At 47.9% G+C, this 12,504-nt stretch overlaps 1 long non-coding RNA gene across 1 annotated transcript in view; it reads right to left on the bottom strand.

Annotated features, from left to right (window-relative positions):
* Positions 1 to 9,184: 9,184 nt before the first annotated feature.
* The window catches only part of LOC139806119 (uncharacterized), a 4,569-nt gene continuing 1,249 nt past the window's right edge, over positions 9,185 to 12,504 (bottom strand). Inside the window, exons 2-3 of the long non-coding RNA XR_011730122.1 lie at positions 9,907 to 12,504; positions 9,185 to 9,804 (exon numbers count right to left, since the gene is read on the bottom strand). The exon at positions 9,907 to 12,504 is cut by the window's right edge and continues 77 nt beyond it. This is a non-coding gene — a long non-coding RNA (uncharacterized lncRNA). The remainder of the gene's footprint in view (positions 9,805 to 9,906) is intronic.

Raw genomic sequence — 12,504 nt, 5'->3', positions numbered from 1 at the left:
ACCCCAACCTCATGCTACCTCCAGCTACAGGTGGATGGCTGGGGAGCACCACGGCCCTCCCTAATTCGGGAGGGATGGGACTAACTCTGACCAGTCTGAAATGGGAGGTGCTGGGCAAACCTGTGGATTTCTCCTGCCTCCATCTAGATGGGTCTGGTGATCCTAGACTGAAGGAATGACTTGCTAAATGAAATCAAGGAATGATTGGTTTTTGGAATTATATTGTCAGAAATAGCAATTGAAGGCATGGTATTTTTTCTCACTCTTTCTAAGGAAGATTTTTGGCACTCAAGAAGGAGCCCAGAGGCTTTGTTAATGCACAGATCAAGGAAGAAGCTCATGGCTAATGCTGTAAGATGTGAGGCAGAGGGGATGTTGCTTCCTACCATGTTGTGTGAGCTCCCACTGTGCTGGTGCCAATTTTAGTGCCTTCTCTCACTTCAAACCAGACAGAATCTAAAAGCCTGAAAAATACTGAAAATAGGAATTGCTCCTTATGGTGAAAAAAAATCTCCAGGCACCAGAAGCAGGCTACAGATTAGGGGCTGTCAACAAAGTCCTTCCAAAATCAGCTGTATTTGCAAGTGCAAAACCCCCACTTTAATACTGGAGACCTTCAACCACCCACTTTGAGTATTTACTATTTCTCAAACTCAGTTTCAGAGAGCATTTTTTGCATCAAGTAGCTGATTCCCTCTTCATTTGCAAACTGACCACAACATTCACTGCCTCTTGGACGAATTAAACCAGCAATTATTTTTAAATGTTTGTACTCTCTAGAGGAGAAAACCAAGTGTTGGGTCAGAAGACAGAAGGGAAGGAGCAGCTCAAGCAGGACGACACTGCTGAAACTGGAGAAAGGAGGAGGGTATGGATGTGTCTCAGAATTAAAGAATGGGAAAGGTAGCACATGAGGAGTACTGCAGGGCAGTGTTATTTCTTGGGAAAGCAGTTTCAGTGCTGCTGAGGCAAATTCCTTCTAAGAATTCAGGATATGGACTGCTGACATCTGCAGCTAGAAGCTGGAGCTCAGATCACAATTGCTATTGCTGCAGTATTTTTAACTGAATCAGAGAGTGCATGGATAGAAAGACTCCTTTATGGAGAAACTGGCAAAAATAAAACCATTTCTGGATTTCAAGAAACCCAAAACAACCTCCAGCAGCCTGGGTAAACACAGGGTTTCTTTTAACAGGCTCCCTGAACTACTGCCCTGGTCTCACAGAAAGCCCTGTGCTAGCACAAGAGTTGTTACTGCTGCAGTGACACCAATGCCACACTCCCCAAGAAGGATTAACATTTAATTCTTTCTAAATTTGGTTTATGGAATATTGACCTGCCACTGCCTTTGCAAGAAGCTGTAAAAAGCAGCTCAGAGATGTTTATTTACTTATCCCTTTCACAAGGTTTGGCTCTGAATTGTTAGAGAACACCCCAGGCTGGGCTAAGCAGATCCCAGCTAACAACCAGTGTTAATAAAAATCAATGAAGCATTCTTACAAAGCAAACAGTTCTCCCTTTACAGCTCCCAGCCTCCTCGCTCTGACATAAGATGACGATCAACAGATGTAGAAGCATCAGCTGGGGGCAGCTCCAAAAAGCTGTCTCTTAAACACGTCCTTCTGCAGCCCCAACCATCTGATTTATATATTTGCAGACATTTTTTTAATACTTTTGGGACACCTTATCTCATTGGCTGAACAAACCCACTTGTGTCTGCATCATTTCTAAGTGTGAAATAATGTGCTAGTGAAGTTATTGAGGCCCTGGTGATATCAGAACCCTTCCAGTCCCAGTGACCTCAGGAATGCAAATCCTTTGTATCGGAACGGTTCAGCTCTGTGAAGGTCTCACTCAACAAAAAAGGAGTCTGGAGAGAACAGGATCCTTGTGGCCTTCCAAACACACTTCCAAGACATGACCTCACTGCAAGGCTTTATTGCCTCTTGCTGAAACAATTTCTTCTTCTGTGTCCCAGGGAAATTGTTCACTTCTCTGGAATGCCAAGGTAGGGCTGAGGAGCAAAGCCTGTGGCTTGTACCTCTGTGCTAACCCAGACAGGAGCCACTGGCTGCATTTTCTGAGCAAAAGCACAGTGTAAGTAGTAATCTGCCTTCCTGATGTCTCTCTGAAAAAAAGGATGAGGGCTTATTTTCCCTTGGCATTTTCAGCAGGAATTAGGCTGCCCCATGAGCACCAGCATTGCCCCAGGAGCAATGCATCTGCTGCCCAGCAGCATAAGAAGCCCCAGCCAGGAGCTGGAAAGCTGCCACAAACCCCATCCTGTGCCCTGTCCCTCTGATGGCTGCTGAACGCGTGGAGGTGATATGGGAGACAACTTCTCTGAGTTATCCCAGCCACAGCACTTAGCATCTTTATCTCTGAGCATCCATCTTCACCTTGTCCCTCCAGTCAGAGCTGATAGCAGCAGCAGAGACCCCAGATGAGACAGAGCCTGGCCCAAGAGGAAGGGGAAGGGGTTTTCTATGTTGGGAGGATGCCAATTTATCTTCTGGTATATCCAAACACTTCCTTTTTCAGAACCTGATCAATAACCTGATAATACATTGTTGACCCAAGTTCTTAACTTCACAAACCTCTCACTGAAGTCAGAGGTGACCTATGCAGCAAATAAGGGATTCACGGTCTCAAATTCCTAGTGTTTATTTTCCTTTGCAAGAGTAAATGAGTGAATACAACATAGTCTATGGCCCTCCTGGAGAACAAGAAAAACATTCTTTTTCTTTGGTGTGGTTTTCTCTCTGCATATACAAGAGCTACCTTAATTAATGCAAGTGTATTATGAAATTAGAGCACCAATATAATTAAAGCACTGATTAAAAAGTCAATAAAACAACCAGCTAAACCTCTCTTGAAAGTGGAGCAATATGAATACTACTTGATTAAATATTACAATTCAGTCAATATTTAACCATTCAATTGTATTGACTTTATTTCTATACTGGGCTGGGAATAAGCATCTCTGGGGGCCTAATTATGTTAGTTTTGCTTCCTCTGTTGTTTGCTAGAGTTTGTTTGTGTGCTTATTTTGATGTTTCCTATACTTCTGACAGAGCAGATCTGCTATCCCAGGGAACCGTCCTCCATGAAGATAATTTATGGGTAATGAGGACTTCTGATTTATCTTTGGGAATTAACTTTAAGAGATCCATCACATCTATAAAAAGAAGTCATCTCTCCTTCACATAACCCCTGCAAAGAATTTGTTAATGAACTTGGCAGCTAGGTGAAATTAATAATCTTGCCCCAAGTACTGAAGGTCTTAGTGAAGAAATTTGCCTCACTCTTTTCTGCATCCATCCTAGAGAAACATTGATGAAACATCCAAAGCAATCTCCATGTCCTCAGAGAGGCCACATCTTTGGAGCACCTCTAGCAAAGATAAGGAAACCTCCATCAGAGAGGAAACTCAGGTTTGGAGCTGAGTGACTCAGAGACTGTGCTCCATCAGCTCCCACACAACAGGGGCTCCTGGGCTCCTCCTTGACTCCAAGCTCCTGATGGGATTGTGTCTCATTTCCCATGAGCAGATATGGGCTGTGAGCAGAGAAGTTCCACAGCTGCTCACTCACAAAGTCTCTTCCAGGAGAACAGCCACCATCACCCCACAAACTTCCCTTTCACACACACTTGATCCAAACTCCCTCCACTGGAATCACATATGGGTTCATCCATCTCACAGCTGACACCTGACTATGAATTGTTCTGCTTGGTTCCCACTCCAAAACTCAAAAGCGCAGAAACCAATTGGTTGTGACCACAGGGAAGCCATGAGCACCCCAACCTTCCCACCCACCCTGCCACCCAAACAGGACCCCCTGCTCCAAGCAGACCCCTTCCTGTGGGGCCAGGACCCCACACCACAGCCCCCACCCTACCACAGAGCAATGGGGAGAGCCCAGAGAAAACTCAGCAGTGCTGAAGGATGCAATCCCTCTGGATGAAGATGACTTCCATCTCCTTTCCTCCATATCAAGGACCATGGCCATGCTCCTCTCTGTGAAGAGCTGCCCCGAGCAACCTCAGTGTGATCCTGGCACTTTCTGTCCTCTGCTCCATTAACACCTACAGGAACATTTGGGAACATCACAAAAGCCTGGAGGAGGCCGTACACCCAGCTTCTCCCTGAAGTTGTGTCGGGTGAAGGAAGCAAGATTGCTCTTGGGGTTACCAAGACTCTAAATGCATCCAAGTACTTGCTGAGCAGATGTTGCAGGATAGGTGGACATTTTCAGAAGAAACAAGGTTGTGTCTCAGATTCTTGCAGACTGTTTGCTCTGAACCTGTAGCTCACCTTTGTTTGCCTTTTCCTTTTCCCTTATGATTTCCTCCAGTTCTTTTTACTTCAGGAAACAAAACAACTATGAAGTTAGCACCAAAGAAGCACAGATGAAAGGGAAGAGAAGGGTTAGGTTTTCTAGCACCTTGGGGTTTTTTGCACAGCATTTGCATTGGATACTTAATTAGGGCTGCAGGAGCCTCTGGTCTCTCCCCAGTGTGCAGCTCCTAAAGCAAAGCTCACCTTACACACCAATATGTGTGTTTTCAACAGGAAGAAGTCTTGGGATCTCCTGGGAAGCAGCCAGGGATCTGGCACCACCACAAGTTGTACTCTGTGCCTGGCTGTGCAGTCCAGAGCAGAGCTTTTGCAATTCCTCAAATAAAGCTCAGCTGAAGTGTGAAAAATCCCTAGTTTGTCCTATTGGGTGAGTGCAGCTCCTCCAGCTCCCAACAGGTGGGGACCCTTCCAGTTCTCCTCTGAGGAGGCATCACCTCTTGGGAAAAAACATAAATCACCCTCCAGAGGGAAGGTTGGGTTGGGTTGAGTCGGGTTTAACTTCCCAGCTCTGCCACAAAGTGGACGCACACAAGCTCTGAGCTGGACCTGATCTTAGAAAAACTAAAACTCCCACCACCAGCTGATCAAGCAGGAGCACATTTCATGCTATCGCTGCTTTTAGGAAGGACATGAAGCAGTTTAAAGTCAAAAATGCAAATCCAGGCCCAAAGGAGCTTTGGGATGTCAGCGAACACACCAAGTGGGTCATTTGCAGCGTGGCAGCAGCAATGTCCTGGCTCGTGGGTTAAAAAAGCACATTGCAGCTCAGGACCCGTCTGAGGCAGAGGTATAAAAAACAACAATGCCCAAAACCCCCCCAAAAAGGAAGCTTATCCAGGGGGTAGCAACGTGACTGCCTTTACCAAGCGATGTCTCACGCCCAGAAACCAGAAAAAGAAAAAAGCCGACTCGTGACATCTAGTGGTAGAAGGAGAGGTTCACACACGCACTGTCCCTGCGTGGAGCCCTGCGGGACTCTCCGGGGTTGTTCCAGTCGGGAGAGCCGGGATATTTTCGGCAGGGAGTTCACTGGGTGTACAGCTGCACTTCTCGGATAATCCGTGTGCAAAGTGTCAGCTCCTCCGCAGCTCCATCACAAGTCAGGGTGCTGCATGCAACGGGTGAGTGCTTCCAATTCCACCACTGACTGCACTGCTCGTGGAAAACTAGACCTTGGTGTGGGCAGATACCATCCCAGCAAGAGGAGATAGCGTTGCCCCAAACCCAGGTATCTGTGAGTTTTAATTACAAACCTCACAGCTGGTTTCTCAGTCACCATGTGTGGCTCCATCCTCCTTGTTCAGCAGTGTTTGTGCCAGGGTAAGAAAAGAGCTCTTGAAACTGAGACAGAAATGAGCAGGTCCTGATCACTGCCCCAACATCTGACCCCCCGGGGTGTGCATCGTTTTGGGAGCAGCAGTACCCAGGTGCAGCACTGTCCTGCACAACCATCCCCTTCATGCCCTCTATTATAGAATCACAGAATGTCAGCTTGGAAGGGACCTCACGGATCATCTGCTCCAACCTTTCTAATATTATTGTTTACCTGAAATGTCCCAGCACACCATGAAGCTGAGACTTAAAGCTTTCCAAAGTGGGGGAATCCACCACTTCCCCTGGGAGACCATTCCAAGGTCTGACTGTCCTCTTGGTGAAAATTTTCCCTCTTGTGTCCAATCAAAATCTCCCCAGGATCACCTTGAGCCCATTGCCCCTTGTCCACAGGACTCTATTGTAAATTGGGAGTCTCCATCTGCTTTGTAGGTGCCCCTTAAGTACTGGAACATATCCATCTTGTTCTCCAAATAGCTGATTATTTGCATTCTTTCTAAGCACCTTTGCATGAAATACTGTGATCCTGCCAGCTTGCTGCTTCAGAATAAAGGATCAGCTCACCATCATTCCATCACAATTCCTGCCTCAGTCATGCAGGGCACCATGGCTGGAAGAAACCCCATGGACCTTCACAGACTTTCTCCACAGTGAGAGAAAGCTTCCCCCTGACAGAATTAATTCAGGAGTGCAGCAAGGGTGCTTTTCTCCAGGAATCCAATACAAATCTGACCTCCAGCTTAGCAGCCACTACCAAAGTTTAAGCACTGGACTCTTCCTCGTGATCTCCTCTGTGATCTTCTCTGCACCAAGGACTGCTGGTGAGCAAGCTGAAAGCTTCTGCCTGCAAGGCAGCTCAGGTCTGCTTAGGTCCTGGCACCCAACAGGGATGAGCACAGATCTGTAGGGTCTGAGAATGAAAACATCTTACCCTAAGTTCTTCCTACACCTTAGCAGTTGAGTGCAGAGTTTTCCCCCTACTGATGGCATCCCTGTCAAGGAAGCCTCAATGCTCAGGGGTGACCAGCACCTCCACCAGCCCATGGGAGATGTCACTGTCTATCCCTCTGTGCCTTCCCTCTCTCTCTGGCTGCCCTCTCCCTCCCTTCTCTGTCTGCCTTCTCCCAACCCTCCATCAGCCCCTGTGTTTTTGTTCCTCCTGGTGGCCTGGCCAGTGTGAGCCCTGCACTCAGGGTGTGTCACAGCCTTTGTCCCTTGGCCACCCCTGCAGCCCCTTGGCATTTGAGGCTCCTTTGGGCTCCATGCAGCCCCTGGGGCAGCTCTGAGGCTCTGCTCTCCTGCTGGGTGGCAGTGGGGATGGCTCCCCAGACATTGGCTGCACAGGGCTCATTCCCCTTATGGGAACTTCTGTTCTTCCCTCTGTGTGTGTGTGTTGGTGTCAGTGAGTGACTGAGATTCTTTTTTAAGCCCCTTTCTTCAAATGCCTGCAGTGTATTTAGCCTGAACTTCCCTGCAGTGAGAGCCAGGGCTCTGTGCAGTAACAGGGGGGTCCCCTCTGAGCCTGCCAGTGGAGGGAGGGTCCCAGGCTTGCCCCTTTTTTGGAAGGATGGAGCAAAGCCACTTAATGTTGACATGGGAAGGGGACCCACAGCCTGGATCTGTCCGTGTCTGTCTATCCTGCCTGTGAGCTGCCAGCCCTGCTGCCATGCAGCCCTGAGCTTTGGGGTGTGTGTCATGAGCCATGGAGCCCCCTGTCCCCAGAGCAGCCCCAGCTCCCTCAAAGTGTGGCTGGGGAGGCTGCTTTAGTCAGCTCACAGACATGAGACTTCCCCTATAAATCACAGAGAATCACAGAATCATTTGGGTTGGAAGGGACCTCTGAGATCACCAAGTCCAACCCTTGATCCACTCCCCCTGTGGTTCCCAGCCCATGGCACTGAGTGCCACATCCAGGCTCTTTTGAAATATCTCCAGGGATGGAGAATCCACCCCTTCCCTGGGCAGCCCATTCCAATGGCTGATCACCCTCTCCCTAAAGAAATTCTTTCTCATGTCCAACCTAAACCTCCCTCAGCACAACTTGAGACCTCTTGTGCCCTCTTGTCTTGCTGAGAGTTGCCTGGGAAAAGAGCCCAACCCCCCCCTGGCTTCAACCTCCTTTCAGGGAGTTGTAGAGAGTGATGAGGTCTCCCCTGAGCCTCCTCTTCTCCAGCCTCAACACCCCCAGCTCCCTCAGCCCTTCCTCACAGGACTTGTGCTGGATCCCTTCCCAGCCTCCTTGCTCTTCTCTGGACCTGCTCCAGCACCTCAATCTCCTTCCTGAGCTGAGGGGCCCAGAACTGGACACAGGACTCAAGCTGTGGCCTCCCCAGGGCTGAGCACAGGGGCAGAATCCCTTCCCTGGACCTGCTGGCCACGCTGTTCCTGATACAGCCCAGGATGCCATTGGCCTTCTTGGCCACCTGGGCACACTGCTGGCTCACCTGAGCAGACCCTTCCTGGCCCTTCAGAGGGTGCAGGGTGAGGCAGGGCTGTGCTGGAGGGCACAGTTCTGCTTTTGGTGCTGCTGCTTTCGGCAGGGGTGACCTCCCTGGAGATGGTGAGGGCAGCCAGAGAAGGTCAGTGCAGGGAAGGGAAGGGCAAGGAAAGGAAGAGCAGAGGAGGGAACAAGGAACAGGAAGGGAAATTAGGAAGGAAGACAGGAAAGGGAAATAAAGGAGGGCAGGAAAGAGCAGAGATGTGAAATAGGATGGGGAAGGGCAAGGAAAGGAAGGGCAGGGCAAATTTAGGGTGGGAAGCAGTACTTGCAGGTCCTAAGCACCAGCCACTTGGGTGCTGCGTTTGCACAGGGTGCCCCCCTCCCAGCCCAGCCCACCTCCAGCACCCTCTGGCAGACGGCAGATGGCAGTGGCTGGAGCACCAAATCGGTGAGGAAAACCGACTGTTTTTTTGTTTACTTGGGTTTTTTTCTTTCTTTTTTCTTCTTTCTTTTTTCTTGTTTTCTTGGGGTTTTTTTCTTTCTTTTTTCTTTTTTCTTCTTTTTTTTTTCTTGTTTCTTTGAAGGCGGGCGGGGGGAGTATCATCTCCTGTTGGATATAGGGGATGGGTGTAGGAGGACGGGCAGCGGTCGGGAGCTGGGGCTGTCCTGCTGCCTGAGCAGCAGCTGCTGGAGGAGAAGGAGAGGAACCCATGGTGCAAGGAAAGAGCGGCGAGGCAGGAGCGAGAGAAGGAGCGAGAGGCAGAAGGAGCAAGAGCAAGGCACTGGTGGGAAGGGGATCGGATCCCCCCCCGTCTGCGGGGCTGCGGCCGCCTAAAGCATCCCCGGCCCTTCGGGGCTGTTGATTGCGCCTCTGGAGCTTCCCTTTCCCCCGCTGTCCCCAATAAAGTGTTTTTGCTGTGTTCCCCGTGTTGCTCTGTGCCTGCCCAGCTCCGCCCGGGCGGGAGCAGCCGCAGGGGGTGCGGTGCGGGGGTGCGGGACAGGGAGCGGGGAGCGGGGGGGGGTCCCTGGGGTTGGGATGGAAGAAGAGAATAAATGGAAAGATGATTTACATTTCCACTATGGAAAAGAAACTTCTGCCTTCCCGTTCATTGCTCTATGCTTAAAATTTTGGAAAGTTGCAAAAACACCCTTGTCATCTGCCACACTCAATTATTTTGTTTGGGTTTTTTTTGGCGTGTGAGTTGCTTTGGGATCCGGAGTAATTTAGTATGGAAGAAAGCTTTTATCTCAGTTCCAAGTTGCTCTCGGACTCCATCCTAAGAAATGCTCCGTGGGAAGGGCACAAAATGGTCAGTCTGGCGCCTTTCAGCTGCTGTTTAATAAAGGGAGGGCTCACAGGGTGGATCTGCTGAGCATAAAGGGGGTAATTAATAAAGAGGGGTGGGCCTCGTGTCTGTGAAATTGTGTTACAAACATTTCTTGCTCTCTGGCCCCTCCACCTGGGCAGGTGAACACTGTAGGTTGAACTCTTGCTCCTGTGGGTCGTAGCAGGCAGCTGGAAGTGATGTGAGGGCTGCAGAACCTCCTGAATCTTGTGGCAGTTCTTTCCCTGCTGCTCTAGACATGGAGAGTGCAACAGACAAGTTTTCCTCTTTTTCACTACAATTGGAGGTTGCATTGCAGCAGAGTTCCAGAAGCTGAGGTGAGGTTCCTGGGGGAGATGAGCACCCTGACAGGCCCAGGGGCTAAGTTACAGCTCTGCCCAGAGCTGCTCACATCGGGTGGAGGTTCAGCAGATGGGACCTGCACTCACCCTGCTCCAGCTCCTTGTCCTTCTGTGTGCCAGAAATTCCTCTTTTTAAAGATCCTGTTTACTGCCAGGGTTCCAAATACCCCAGGATGGGAAGAAACATGGAAACATGGAAAGAAGTAAGCAGCATTATTTAAGGTGGAGTTTTATATTTTTTTCAGCATTTTTTAGCTCTCCAATCTAGTTTCATGAAAGGTGTTGCAGACTAATCTTCTGGTTACCTTGTCTTGCACTGATTTCCTAAAGCAGAACATCTCTGCATGCTGAATCTGACAGTGAAGCCCTCAGTGTTTGTAGCAGGGAGCAGAATATGGTTGTATTTTATGCTTTTATTTCCTGTTCTTCCTCTTGTTTGTCACCCATATACAAGAATATTAAAGAAAAAAGTGTAATCAGAAGGAATCCTTCTTTGGCTTGGTACTAAATAGCATCATACTCTGATTTTGTTGCTGAACTTTAAGGCTTTTGATTTAAAGAGCTCAAGAGAATTTGGGTGCTGCTCAGTGAGCTTCACCTTCCTGTGGAGGAACAGCTCCAACACAGCCAGGTGGGAGAGGAATCCTCATCCTGCTGCAGATGAGCCAAGCTAATGATGGAAATGGTAGAAATAAGCAGCTATGTGCAGTGTACAGAAATGCTCTGCTTTTCTAATTCTTTGTTGTGCTTTATGACTACCAGACTTCTATAAATAACAACATCCTTCCCATTGAGGGGGAGCTAGAAATGGATTTGCTGAATGATTTCAGACTAAATCGAAGATTTAATTCCAAGCTTTCCTTTGTTTAACAAAGAGGGAAAAATCTGCCTTTAACTGGAAGATGTTCCAGGACAGACATTCTGCTCTTGAGGTATCATGAGACCCCAAGGTAAAAAGTACAATTGTCAGGGGAGTTGTAGAGGTCACCAGAAACACCTTTTCTGTGGAACAGTAAGGGTGAAAGGAATGAGTAAGAAATATGAAGACATAACTGCAATATGTAACCTCCTCTTTTCTCTCCAAAACAGAGCAATAGTGCTGCTGAAATCTGTGTGCAGTAATGTGTTCATAGAGGACAATTTCAGGGACCTTTGTACCACTCTTCCCAGATTTTGGGTAAATTCTGGCTCAGCAAGCAGGAAGAACAAAAGGACAGCACTGAAAATATCCAGTGTGGGCAGTCTGACTGTCACCATGCTGCAGGTTTGGGCAGCAACAAAATGAGACAGGAGACAGCCCAGGTCTCTTTATGGTGAGTTTTGGAGTCAGTTTTGGTCTTTAAAAATTTTGAAAGGTCCGGGACGAAGTGGAATCTAGATTTTGTGTTCTGAAGTGTTGCTCTCATCTCAGGAATATCTTATTATTTCCCCCCCCCCTCCTTCCTGCCAAGTTTGGGTTTGAGGATTCCACATAAGTTAGAAAAAGCTTATTTGGGGACATACCTGTAGTTGATACTTCTGTCAGTTTGATAAAGAATCAATAAAATCATATAACCCACATGGGAGTGCACAGGAAACTGGAATCTGTGGACACAGTTGGGTTTTTTAGTGAGTGTAAGACCCTTTCTTAGGCCAGTGCTGAGAGTCCACAGGAAATGTCTACCTGGAAAAGAAACCAAATCTAGGCAAGAAACCTAGTGAGCAGCCCTCTGACACCAAAGATACTGCAAGTTATTCTAAAGTATTATGTCCTGTCTTTGGAAGCTGTGTAATGGGGTTTGTGTTCTGAGTGGAAGAACCCATGGACTCCAAAAGAAGCCCAGGAGTTACCTGAATGACTGATTCAGTTCCAAATATGCACTGATAAACTTGTATTGAGTGCTTAGTTTATACTTTTGATTTGATTTTGAAACACCAGCTGATGTTTATAGCAATGTCAAAAGTTCTTTCTATCACTGGGATGTGTTCCTCTTTGCATAAACATCACACACTTTATGCATTGGGTAGAATATTACAGCCCTGTACACTCCTGCTTTTTGTTTCCTGCTGTGCTGGTAGATTTCTTGCTGGTTGGTCTGTCCTAGATGGAGGCATTTCCTTTTTGCAGAGCCTGAAGAGTAACTGCAGGTGCTTGTGCTGATGACAGACAGCCTTAAGAATAAGTCTAAAGTGAGCAAAATACCTTTCTTTTCCCAGCCTGTCCCACATCTTGCACAGTGGGTCTTCAGCTGCATGATGAGAGATGCATTGATGTTAGATGGAGCTCCTCCCTTTGGAGAAGGTGTCCACAGTGAATTCACAAAACAGGGAACAAAGCCACATCAGTTAGCTGATTTTTTACATATATATTAAATGCCAAATATTGATGTCTGTGTGGAGTTGGTAGAATGTTTGTGAGTGGTCTCTAAACAGTGGAAATCACATCTCCTCATCTGCAAGTAGATAATCTGCAAAAATCAGTGTTCTTTGAGCAAGGGAGGGCTCTCCAGACCTTGCGATAGAATATTGCTCATGAGAGGTCATTTCTTGTCTGCTTGTTTCTGTAGTGTGGGTTCCATAAGTCCTGCAGGCAGTGTCCTTCCTTTTAGCCAGATGCACACTCTCGATCAGTGACACTGCTGCTTGAGAGTCTTCTGGCAAAATGTTAATGTACAAAACCCACTTAAAATGGAAAAAGTCCTGCCA

Source organism: Heliangelus exortis, chromosome 21 (assembly GCF_036169615.1).
Source record: "Heliangelus exortis chromosome 21, bHelExo1.hap1, whole genome shotgun sequence".
Taxonomy (NCBI): Eukaryota; Metazoa; Chordata; class Aves; order Apodiformes; family Trochilidae; genus Heliangelus; species Heliangelus exortis.
Note: the sequence above shows the minus strand (reverse complement) of the source record. Positions and strands in the feature narration are given on the sequence as shown.